Source organism: Myotis brandtii, unplaced genomic scaffold, assembly GCF_000412655.1.
Source record: "Myotis brandtii unplaced genomic scaffold, ASM41265v1 scaffold111, whole genome shotgun sequence".
In the NCBI taxonomy this organism is placed as follows: Eukaryota; Metazoa; Chordata; class Mammalia; order Chiroptera; family Vespertilionidae; genus Myotis; species Myotis brandtii.
In genome coordinates this window covers 1,797,716-1,811,457 of record NW_005353789.1, presented here as the reverse complement: position 1 = coordinate 1,811,457, position 13,742 = coordinate 1,797,716, and the positions used below count along the sequence as shown (strand labels likewise).

General features: G+C 41.1%; 1 protein-coding gene across 1 annotated transcript in view; it reads right to left on the bottom strand.

Annotated features, from left to right (window-relative positions):
• The window catches only part of RASGEF1B (RasGEF domain family, member 1B), a 548,743-nt gene that overhangs the window by 373,240 nt on the left and 161,761 nt on the right, over positions 1–13,742 (bottom strand). The window lies entirely within an intron of this gene.

Sequence of the window (13,742 nt, the reverse complement as noted above, 5' to 3'; positions counted from 1 at the left end):
TGGGCTTATGATGGATTGCTGGCCTCGAGGTCTTGAATTTTTCATTATGAAACAAGGAAACCCATATGCATTTCCTTTTAGGTTATAATAGCTCTGGCTAATTTGGAGAAAATGGGCCTGATACTATCCGGTACATTGTTTGGAAATCAGTGTGTATACTGCCAACTTCTTTTCTCCATCCTCTGAGGAGGAATATTTGACTAGATAACACGGTCTGCTCTTGATTATCTACAGAGGTAGAGAGTTTTACAGGTGACCCACAAAAGCATAGCTGATAAGATGTCTTTACATCTGACTTTGAGACACACAAATTATGGTTAATTCAGAAAACTGAGGTGCTTAAACATGTCTTTGTTAAATTACCACTAACAGCCATGTGTAGAAATATTCCAATGGGCAGAAAGGCCAAAGCAACCCAGAAGGAAGAGTGACTTGAAATAACAACTATAAGGCCTTGGTCAGAGAGCCCAGATGGAGGAGCAGTGATTGAGGGTTTATCCAGTCCCGCCTACGGAAAGAAACTTCTGGCAGGGCAGCTGCTTATCTGAGTCTCACGGGCGGGAATGTTTTGCAAAGTGACTGAACACTGAAAAGAGACTCCATATGTTCTATACTCCTTTTTAAGGGAGAGTATACCTCTGAGAGTTATTACAATGTTATTTTATTCCCGCTAAATTAGGTTTAAAAAAACTGAAATAGATATATTCTATCTCTGCTGAGCCAATTTCTGCCATGGAATGTCTATAACTAAGATTTATATTTTAAAACCAGCAAACATGTGACATAATTAAATTGGAACAAAGTCAGGTGCAAAACAAGAGAATAGCATTGAGTGTTAGATTATAAAAATTAAGGAATTCAGAAACTAAATATCTGCGATAGATGGTAGTGTAATGAAATTTTATGTCAAACATCAGTGCCTGTGTGTGTGTGTGTGTTTTGTTCTCAGCCAGATTCCACCAAACAGAGGCCAGCTAGTTTTGATAAATGGTCAAATTCCATTGAAAGCTATGAACCATGTAAAGGAATGATGCCTGCATAAAGCATCTTCATTTGATACCTGCAATTTGCACCCCACAGACACACTGGATGATTTCTTACTCCTTGATGGATGTCACGACTAGGCCTACTCATATTACTAACAATTTGAAAGTCTCTTACACTTGAATCGATGGCTCCCAAAAGTGCATACTACTTGGATGCTCTCACAGACATTTTAGTCAGCCAATTTTAGGATTTCTAGCATGAATTTCCATTTGGTCTTTATATTTAGTAGATTAGTATTGATACATGTACACTGAAAATAGTGGTAGCCCTCCAGGCAAAATATGGCATTCATATTTATTTATTTTAACTGCATAGTTAGAAAATACAACCAGCTAAAGGAAAAAAATTATACCCTGAAATAAATGATAAAATTACAGTGTTTTCTTGTAGCCCATGAATACTGAAAATTTCAATTAACCAAGTGAAAAGCCATTGAATATGCCAGCAGGATTTATATCCCAGACTAATGACCATCATCTGCATCCTATTTAGCTAATGAAGGTTTGGAACACTTGTGGATAATTAAGGGAAAGCTGATGGGAGGAAATTTGAGCCATGGAAAGATCAAATCTATTTATGTCTGCATTTAAAACTAAACATATCTAATAGTTCACTCAATCAAGGCATAATGTCTGTTCATTTGGGATAAGATAGATTCTCATAAGTTATGAGCCACCAGCCTGGCTTGGTGGTTGAGCATCGACCTATGAACCAGATTAGCTCCCCAAACATGAAATTCATTCCTCATTCACTTATTCAATAAATTCTTATTGAACACCTACCATGTACCCCTGCCCTTGTGGATCAAAATGACAGCACCGTGATTTCCCTAATGTTTTCCCACCACTTTCCCTCTTCTACCTTAATTAAGTTTACAGCTCTGGGTTTCACTTTACCCAAGTAACTACCATCCACCTGTCTGTCATAACAGTGACGGCATAGCTGCAATCCAGAGGCAGGATGGGAAAGGACAGGGTGTGCAATAGGGTACCTCACTTATTCTGAGACCTGGGAGGGCGCTAAGTGGTGAGCCTAAGACTCACTAATTGGTAGACACTCATGTGAGGAAGACGAAAGACTGAACCAGTCATTTCATTCAACTGTTAATATCCCACTTAAGTAGGAGCACCTTAAACCCCCTCCTTGGACCCCCATCATAATCTCCAACAAGTTTGTGTTTAACAAAGGCCATGCTTCAAGGACCTGCAATCCTAAAGTCTATGTCAATGCTGAAAATGGCATATTGTAGTAAGTCGAATGACAACTCCATCTTAAGTACACGTTTGTCTCTTTCAGAATCACTTCCATGTCTGAAAGGAAGGCCAAGTATGCAAAATCAGAGCCTACACATACCCAGTTGAGCATAACTCTAAGCCAGTATATCTCAACCATTGGTGGCATAAGAATCACCTGGGAGTCTTGATAAAACCCTAGAGGTTCTGATTCAGGAGATATGGGGCAAGGCCCAGGAATCTGCATTTCTAACACATTTCCAGGTAAAATTGATGCACCATACCTTGAGAACCAGTGATCTAAGATATACCCAAATAGTTAACAGTAATGATAACTATGCCTTTTATAACCTCATAACAGAAATAAAACATTTATGACTGGAATTTCCATAGCATAATTTCAATTAGTAACAATACTAATAATACCTTCTGACATTTATATAAAACTTCCAATTTCTAGAGCTCCTCAACACACACTGTTTCACTTGAATTTCCAAACAACTCTATGAAGTAGTTGTTATACTCACTGTAGGACACTAAGAAACAGAGAAATGCCCAGCCGGCATGGCTCAGTGGTTGAGCATTGACCTATGAACCAGGAGGTCATGATTCAATTCCCTGTCAGGGCACAGACCTGTGTTGTGGGCTTGGTCCCCATTGTGGAGCATGCAAGAGGCAGCCAATCAATGACTGTCTCTCATCATTGATGTTTCTATCTCTCCCTCTCCATTCCTCTCTGAAATCAATAAAAAAATATTTTTTAAATAAAGAAAGAAACAGAGAGGTTACGTGACTTGCCCAAGTTTTCTTAACTAGTAAGCAGTTAAATCAAGGTTCAGGTCATTGGCCTTCAGAAGTATTTCTAGGATAGAGTGTGCTATGAGAATTATACTCTGGGATCATCAGAGTACAATATGAAATTCACTTAAAAACTAACAATGTGAGGTTACTCTAGTCTCATATCAATGTCAAAGGTGCTTTACTAACAACTTAATATTAATTCCTTCTTACTCAGCATTGTTTATAAAAGCTAATGAGACTTGGCATTCATGGTGAATTTTATGAAAGAGATTTCTTTTTATTGATTTCAGAAAGGAAGGGAGAGGAAGAAAGAGAGAGAAACATCAATGATGAGAGAGAATCATTAATTGACTCTCTCCTGCATGCCCCCTACTGGGGATCAAGCCTGCAACCCAGGTATATGCCCTTGACCAGAATCGAAACTGGGACACTCCATCCACTGAGCCAAACTGGCTAGGGCTAAAAGAGATTTTTTTAAAAGCTTCCTTAAAAAAGACTTGGTCGAGCAGAGACTGAGAAATCCTATATAATAAAAGGCTAATATGCAAATTGACCAAAGAGCGGAATGATGGTTGCTATGATGCACATTGGCCACCAAGGGACAGACGCTCATTGCAAGAGCTGCCCCCTGGTGGTCAGTGCGCTCCCATAGGGGGAGCACCACTCAGCCAGAAGCTGGGCTCACGGCTGGCGAGCACAGCGGTGGTGGCAGGAGCCTCTCACACCTCTGCAACAGCACTATGGATGTCTGACTGACGGACATCCCTGAGGGCTCCTGGACTGCAAGAGGGCGCAGGCCGGGAGGGACAGCACCACCACCACCACCACCCCCCGAGTGCACAAATTTCATGCACCAGGCCTCTAGTGTATACATAAAGTCCAGATACAAAGTTAAGGTCAGCAGCAACTGTGAACCCTAGGAACATGGGAGAAGAGGTATTAGCTTTTTAGTATGGGTCCCCCTGCCCTACAGGGAGTGAACCTTTGATGTTTTCAGGTTAGTAGCTTTGGGGTTGAAACCTGTAGGGAGCTCTGAATCTGCAGGGAGCACAAGGAACTCCATGGTTTACAAACTGCACAGGAGTAAAAGACAGGACCTGAGCATGTTCTCCACAAGCAGCCACCAGAACCAACTCCCTTGCTGTGCCCTCAAACCCTTAACCCTGGTGGGGGGGATTCTGCACACCAACTAGATGCTGTGCTTTGGGGCAAGGGATGGAGACACTATCAGAACACAATTCATGCACCTTACCACAGTATTTGAATGTGGCCAATTAGTGCCAAGAGGAGCAGAGCCACAATGCAGACACAACAAAATGCATATCAGGACAAAAGGCACTGAGTGGGGTCAAGCTTCACCCCACACAGTGGCAGACCAAGTCTCCCTAAAAATCATCAACTTAATATAACAAGGCTAACAGTGCCTACTCTGGGTCATCCCATTACAGTGGGGCCTTGACTTACGAGTTTAATTCGTTCCGTGATGGAGCTCGTAACTCAAATTACTCGTATGTCAAATCTTAAAGTGAACGAGTGAGACACGTGATGCTGGGCTGATGTTGTGGTGTTCACTGTGACGTTCGCTGCGCCAACTAGCGGTGGGGTATCTGAAGCTGGCTCGTAACCCGAATTTTAGCTCGCAACTCAAAGCAAAAAATCGGCCGAGAGACAGCTCGTATCTCGAAAAACTCATTAGTCGGGACACTCATAAGTCAAGGCCCCACTGTATTTTTTCCAGAGCAGAATATCCTAATATGATGTGGTAAATGCTGAAGGAAGATGGATTGAAGGAATTGAGGCAAATAAGAAGAGAAAAATATTTATGTATATTCTGACATCAAAAGAATAGTGAGTATACTTTATATTAAAATTCTATGTATATATGCATGTACGATTTTTTTTCATCTACAATTTTTGAGTCAATAGCTGTGGAACTTTATTTTTTTAAAATATATTTTATTGATTTTTTTTACAGAGAGGAAGGGAGAGGGAGAGTTAGAAACATCGATGAGAGAGAAACATCAATCAGCTGCCTCCTGCACACCTCCAACTGGGGATGTGCCCACAACCAAGGTACATGCCTTTGACCGGAATCAATCCTGGGACCCTTCAGTCCGCAAGCCAATGCTCTATCCATTGAGCTAAACCAGTTAGGGTTAGCTGTGGAACTTTAATAAGACATCAACTACTTTGAAAGATTACTACTCAAAAGTAGGGAATTTAGATCCTTAAAAACCCTGCAAATCTCTACAGCACTTTATCAAGCTCCTTTGGTGAAACTTATCAAGCTCCTTTGGTGATTCCACATTGCACTGTAAACTCATCGAGGCCAGAGGCCAACTTTTAATCATCTTTGTACCCTATATTTTAGCACAGTGATGGTCACGGGGGTGAGGATGCAGAAGGAACTTCATAAATGTTGAAGGCATAGTTAATCAGGTAAGGGAGGAAGAGAGGAAAAAAGAAAGAAGGAGGAAGGAGGCAGAAAAAAAAGGAAAAGTAATGGTAATGGGGGTGCATATTATGTGGGAAAAGTATTATGAATTGAATTGTTGGCCCCAAAAGGAGATGTGATGTCCTAACCCAGTGATGGCGAACCTTTTGGGTTCGGCGTGTCAGCATTTTGAAAAACCCTAACTTAACTCTGGTGCCGGGTCACATATAGAAATTTTTTGATATTTGCAACCATAGTAAAACAAAGATGTATATTTTTGATATTTATTTTATATATTTAAATGCCATTTAACAAAGAAAAATCAACCAAAAAAATGAGTTCGCATGTCACCTCTGACACGCGTGTCATAGGTTCGCCATCACTGTCCTAACCCCTAGTACCTGTGAATGTAAGCTTTTTTTGGAAATAGGATGTTTGCAGATAATCCAGTTAAAATGACATTATTAGGGTGGGTCCTAATCTAATATGACCAGTACCCTTATTTTAAAAGGGGAGATTTGGCCCTCGCAGGTGTTCTCAGTGTTTAGAATAGAGTATAGGGTCAATGGTTTGATTTCCAGTCAAGGCCACATACCTGGGCTGCAGGTTCAATACTTGGCCAGGTCAAGATCCCATGCAGGACGCAACTAATAGATGTGTCTCTTTCACATTGATGTTTCTCTCTCTCTCTCTCTCTCTCTCTCTCTCTCTCTCTCTCTCTCCTCTCCCTCCCTTCAACTCTCTTAAAACTCAATGGAAAAGTATCCTTGGGTGAGGTCTAAGAATGAATAAATGAATGAATGAATGAATGAATAAATAAATAAATAAATAAATAAATAAGGGAAATTTGGGCACAGACACTCACAGAGGGAAGATGAGGTGAAGATAGCCGACTGATGATGGAGGCAGAGACTGGATGGATGAAGCTGTAACAAAGAAACACCAAGGACTGACAGCCACCATTAGAAGCTAGGAAGTGGCAAGGAAGGATTCTACTCAGAGTCTCAGAGGGAGCATAGCTCTGCTGACACCTTGATTTTGGACTTCTGGCCTCCAGAACTATGAGAGAATAAATGCTGTATTAAGTCACCCAGTTTGTAGCACTTTTTTATGGTAGCCCTATTGAAACTAACACAGAGAGAGGCTCTCTATTTATTGATCACCTATTACAATGGTTGACAATCCTTTCCTGTAAAAAGACAGACAATAAATATTTTGGGCTTTGTGGGCCCCAAGGTCTCTGTCACAACAACTCACCTCTGTCACTGTTACATAAAAGGGGTTATAGGCAAAACATAAATGAATATGTGTGTCTGGGTTCCCATAAAATATTATTTTATAGACACTGAAATTTGAATTATATATAATTTTCATATATCATGAAATATGATTCTTCTTTTGCTTTTTGCCTAACTATTTAAAAATGTGAAAATGACTCTTAGCTTGCAGGCCATATGAAATCAGACAGTGGGCCAGATTACATTGAAAGCTAGAGTTTGTCTACCCTTGGGTCCAGATCTAAGAATCAGAAACACCTGGCTCTCGTCCTTTCCACTAATTATTATTCTTGTAACCTTGATTACATCACTAGCTTCCATCTTCAAAAAAGCATAATAAACGTTTCCCTACCCAGCTGGATGGTTATTAAGAGGATAAGATGAAAATCATGTACCTTAAAATATTTTGCATATGGCAATGGTATTGATACTTTGATATATTTAGCTCTGTCTTACTCTTCAGAAGTAAATATCAACACTAAGGTCAGGGTGCTGATCAATTGACTCTGAGTCATGAGCCAGGGCAGAGTGGACACAAACACTACAGCCCCTTTAATCACAGGCATCTTCAGATAGATCAGGGAAGAGGATAAGGTGCATATCACAGTATTTGATGTTTCTCTCTCTCTCTCCCTCTCCATTCCTCTCTGAAATCAATAAAAAAAAAATATTTCTTTTAAATAAAGAAAGAAACAGAGAAGTTAAGTGACTTGCCCAAGTTTTCTTAACTAGTAAGCAGTTAAATCAAGGTTCAGGTCATTGGCCTTCAGAAGTATTTCTAGGATAGAGTGTGCTATGAGAATTATACTCTGGGATCATCAGAGTACAATATGAAATTCACTTAAAAACTAACAATGTGAGGTTTAGGCAGGCAGAGGACTCTGAGGTAAACCGCAAGTCCAAGGAAAATGCTTATCGTCTTTGGTCACATGTGACCCTGGGCTACTGCAGAATCAAGAATTTCTTGTTTCAGGGAATGTCCTAGTCTAGATCGGGCCTGCTGCTGGGAGGCTGTACTGTTTCATCATTCTAACGAAACATTCATCATCCACTAAAGCTCTTTTGGCCATCTTGAGCCCATGTGCACAGCGCCAGCAGCTGACAAAGCCATAAATATGGCCCAGCATGCAGAACTGTCCTCACGCTCCCCGCCACAGGGTTGGAACACTGCCCCAGCACACGCTCTGTGGGGCTGCACTGGGCTGACAGCTCCAGATTTTCAGGTCTGGCACAAGGTAAAGCCAAAGAAAGCACCGAGGAATAAAGAAAATAGTTCACAGGGGGAATTATCATTTGCTGATGCTGCATAGGGCTGTAGACCTCCCTGGAACTGAGTTATGCCCTTGAGGAACTGAGAACCAATCATTCCAAATTACTAGCATAACCCACCCTAGTCAGAAGTCCTTAGGAAGTAGGGATTTTTATTCCAAATTAATTATTCCAATTCTCCTTCATCCTGAAGATTGTGCATCTCCTGGAGGTAGAGAGATAAGATGTCACTAAACTTTTTCTCAGCTCCTGACTTCCTACTCATGTTTGAAGTGAACAGGAGAGCAGCTACATCCCTAGCCAACTGCTGGCTGCTACCAATATCTGGGGTCTCATCCTCCCTGTTGCCCTCCTCCACACTGCCACCTCCATCCTGGCACATTAACACCACCCACCTTCAAAAGAACAGAGAAAAAAAGCCCTGGTTGTTAAATATCTCTTACCAACCTGACACATAAATAGGCCAAAGGTGTCCCTCCTGGGAGCTTAATGAAAAGGGCATGAGGTCAAACCCCAGCACTGCCCCTTCTTATGTGGACTTGGGCACACCACTTAACTTCTCTGAGCCTCAATTCTTTATATGTAAAACTAGAGGCCCAGTGCACAAATTCCTGCATGGGAGGGGTCCCTCAGCCTGGCTGGTGATTGGGCCAATCAGGGCTATCAGGGCCGGCCAGGGGAAGGGCCAAGGGAGGTTGGCCAGCCTGCCCTATTGGGGCCAGCCGCTGGGGGGACGGACTGAGGAAGGTTGGCTATGGGAACGCACTGATCACCAGGGGGCAGCTCCTGCACTGAGCATCACTTAGGCTTTTATATATATAGATAGGAACAAGATCATTTACCTTAGAGTACTTTGTAAGAATTGTAAGAGGACATGTACTCAATAAATAGCTAACATTACCACTTCTGAAAATTCTGTTCTTCTCCAGCTCTGTTTCAACCACTCTTACTCTACAGCCTTCACAAATGCCTCATTACAGGGATCAGTGCCACTAAAGACATAATTGTGGATGGGGAAGTAAGGAAAAGGCTACAAGGTTCCCTGGAGCCTGGGCTCTGGAAGAGCCAGTGGCTGGGAGCAGGAAGGAAGGATGGGCCCTTTCCTCCCCCGAATGATCTTCAGATTATTATATACTGGCAACTTGTCATGCTCCTTGTCAAACTAGATGGATGATGACTTATACTATGAACGCTGTGCAGTACCTGAGAGGGAATAAAGTGATATGAATGATCATTTTACACACACACACACACACACAAACACACACACACAGTTATGTTCGAAAGTCTGACTTATTAAGAAAACATTTCAGGAACTTCTGTAGCTTACCTCCCGAAAAGCATGATCTTTCCTGCAGCAAGAGAGAATACAGTCAGGAAAAAAATGTAGTTTATTGTTTTACTTGAAAAACTACTTGTCATCCAGATAAGACAATGAAAACATGAACCATACCCACAATTATTTGGGGGAATTAGAAAGTATGATAGTCTTAAGCTGTAGGTGCTTGATGATAAGACTCCCTCCTTATTGAGCACAAAAGAAAAAAGAGAGAAAGAACTCATGGACATGGAAAACAATGTGGTGATTGCAGGGCGGGTGGGGGGGAGGTCAGTTAGGGGAGGTAGAGGAGGGTATGGGGGGATAAATGGTGATGGATGGAGGCTTGACATGGGGTGGTGAATACACAAAACAATGTACAGATGATGTGTTGTAGAATAGTGCACCTGACACCTGTATAATTTTGTTAACCAGAGTCACACCAATAAATTTAGTAAAAAAGATAAAATTTAAAATAAAAAAAATTTTCCAAAAGATTCTTTCAGGCATCTCAGGAATGATGGGACTGAAACTGAAGACCAGCCTTAGGCAATGAAGCTGAAGGCACTCAGCCCTTGGGGAAACTCTTACTGTGGGAGAGGCGGGGCTATCTTTCACCACAAGGCTTTAATGCTATGTCTTTCAATCTTGTCCTACTTCACAGTAATTCCATGTACCAATATAGAACTATATAGATCCATCTTAAAAACACAAAGCACCAACTATGTTCATTTGTAAAACAAGCTGATGAAATACTAACACGTAAATTTGGTGGAGGGGGTGCAGGGAAGAAGCAGGTCAAGGAAGAAGTATATTTTCTTAATGACTGGCTAATACAGGTCATCTCAATGGATGCACAACAGGAATGGAGGTTGCAGGGCCCAATGTGATGGGTTCCTGTGTGAAGCCAGCACTGTCATTAGTAAATGAATGGTGACGTGCCATTATCCCAGATACTATAGGTAATGGTTTTTGGAAAATTGATGGCTATGCTGTTGCCCCACAAACCAGAAATAAGATAAAATATCTGGCTTACCACGGGCACATTTCACAATTAGAGCCCTGGCGGATGCAGCCCTCAACCTCGTTCTAAACTGCTGTGTATTTATTTCTTCAGAGTGTATTTGGAGTTCCACCTGCACAAGCTCTCCAAGTGAAAGGCTAGTAAGAGATGATTAAAGTGTCCTCCAGGGCTTGGGGAAATCCCATGCTTCAGTTTTTTTTTCCATTTCTTTCCAGCTGCCCTGGGCCCACTTATTCAACACACATTACTGAGCACTTATGTTGCAGGCATCTGGCTAGGTTCTGCTGGGGGTACAGAGATAAATGAGATATGACATGTGCTTGAAGAGATGACAGGCAAATCTGTGAAGCATCTCCTATTCTTTGGATAAGATCTACTAAGTTCTTGGCCAGGTTTTCTTCTCTTCTGAGTCTTCCATCCTTCCTGTGCGATATCTTTTTGTTTTATGCCGCTCCTGTAGCTTGTACATCCCGTATAATAAAAGGCTAATATGCAAATTGTCCCCTCGGGAGTTCGACTGACTGAGAGTTCGACCGCTAACTATGACGTGTGCTGACCACCAGGGGACGGCACGGAATGAAGGAAGGCCTCAGCAGCCGGCAGCCGGGAGAAGGAAGGCCCCAGCCAGCAGGCAAGGGAAGGAAGGCCCCGATTAGCCCTGATCACCAGCCAGGCCTAGGGACCCTACTGCGCATGAATTTCATGTACCGGGCCTCTAGTATATCTATAATAATCTTTTTCACACTACCTATATTGCATTTATTTGATGTCTCTTATCCCAGAGAACTCTAGGGAAGTACAGGCCATGCCAAATTCTTATTCCTATCCTAAATGTTGCAATGGCTAGTACATTGTAGTTGTTGTTTTTTTAATTTGTTGAATGTTAACACAACCCACCAACTCCCATGGCTTTAATCGTTAGCTGTATTATGGTTATCCTAAATGTCTTATTGACAGCATATGCACAGTGCATAACACATACCTAGTGTTCAATAAATATTTGTTGAACAATTGAAGGGATGAATAATTAAATAAATGAGTGGAATGCACACAAGAAATCACATAAGATAAGGATTAAAAGATGCCCCCTGATTTTAGCATTCAGGAAGATACTGGTGACTTCTATGCTTGTGTTTTACCACATATTTTATACCCATGTAACTCTCATTGGTTTCACATCAAAAGATTCAAGATTTGAGATATAATAAAAAGCCTCATGGTTGTCACTTGTCCTTCCCTCCCAAAGCAATCACTATGAAGATGGATGGATAGTGCCCTGGCCAGTGTGGCTCAGTTGGTTGAGTGTAGTTTGATCCCTGGTCAGGCTGCATATTTTAAAATATTGATGGATGGCTCTGTAAAAGTACAAATAATTTTCACCTAAATAACATATAATAGAATTATTACCTCTTAAAAGATGGAAAGTTAAATACATCATTTCAAAATTGCTTCAGCAAACAGTATTCTCTTCAAGGCAATGAAACTTTAAACTCTTATAATCAAGTTATCTCTTGAATTTTTGGCTATTGTATCTGGTACATGTTATAATCATATGCTCTCTATTTGAGGAATCCTTGCAAAATAGGACAACAGATTATTTATCATCGTAATACCTCACGTTGCTGATATAAAAGGAGTAATTTAATAATAAATCCCTGGACAAATGAATGGAACAGAACCTCTGACAGATTGCTAATGTTTTGTTTTTAGATTTACAAATGAGGAGAACTTGAAATAAAGAGGATTCGAAATGGAAAACATAAGTACAGCCTGCAGACAGCAAATGCCCTAGAGGACATGAAATGGGGAATTAGAAGGGAATGTATTTCAGCAACTTCTGAGATTTGCTGGGAATTGAAATTTAGCCACCCAGGGTCTGCTGTCTGCGCAAACACAATGATGATCAGTAAACTGCTTTCTTCCGTCTCAATGCTTCTTTACTTTACCCGTGAATGTCATTTGCATCCAGAACTGTCAACGCAAAGAAGATGTATGGAAGGAATTTGCTCTCAACTTGTCCCTTGGGAAGTTAAGAGAGGTCAACTAAATCCTCCCTATCAATGAAATCTTGCACACAGCCCAAATCTCCAGGACACTTGTCAACTCACTGCAAACACCGCTAAAGCTGATAAACCGGCTTTCTGTAAGTTAGAGACTTGAAGGAAATACATTTTTAAAAAATATTTAAAGCATTTTAAAAACTATTTCCTAGAGGGATCTGCCAGAGACTAAGGGAACCACAAGCCGGGTGTGAGTCTGCTGTGCCCCATGCTGCCTCCTGAGGAGCCCTGTTCACTCTCGGGAGCCCAAGGGCTTCACAGAGAAGCATTCACATCTCACGTCATCAAGTCTCACTCCGTCCTTTTTTTTTTTTTTTTAACATGTTTTTATTGATTTTAGAGAAAGAGGAAGGGAGAGGAAGAGAGAAACACGGATCGGCTACCTCCTGCATGCCCCCTATTGGGGATCAGGCTTGCAGCCCTGCATGTGTCCTGATCAGAAATCAAATTGGTGACCACTCTATGCGAGATGCTCAGACTACTGAGCCACACCGGCCAGGGCTCACTCCATCCTTCTGATCACAAAGATTGAGACCGGGGCTCAGAAAAACCGTTTCTATATTGTTTAATTGGAGACCTCAACATTCTTCATGTTGAGCAAACAACTGTACCTTGTTCAAAGAGGGCTAAGTTCTATGGGCTGTCAGAAAACAACTTCTAGAGTTAAAGAGAAGTGGTGTACCCTAAAATATCAATGGAACATGGTAGAAAAAAGATTCAAGTGTGTAATTAAAATACACTCTTTTGTACAGTGACCCATACTAGCAATATGACTTTGTACAAGTTACTGAACTTTCTGGGCCTCCGTTTCCTCAACTACAAAATGGAAAGAAAAAGCCCCTCCCTCTAGAATGATGAGGATTATATACGACTATAGTATATGCCAAGCACATAGCTCAGATACCTGATGGACATGCAATAAATGTTAATTTCTCTTCCACATGGGTTACTTTAAAAAATTAGACTAGGAAAGGAACTTAATCTGTCACAAAACTTTTAACACAGCACTGAACTTTAATATATTATGATGGATGGATGTACCATAATATCAGATACAACAACTAATCATATAAAAGAAATCATTGATTATGTGAAATGCCACAACCTCCAGAATGTTAAAAATGAAAACACACATATTTTCACAAAATCAGTGAAATACAGTAAATAAATGTCTAGGATTCCAGGTAAAGTTGGAGATAAAACAGAAGCAAGCACCAGGAAACAAAGACACCCGTATTTTCTTCATCGGCTTACTCTCTTTATCTTGAAGATAAATATCT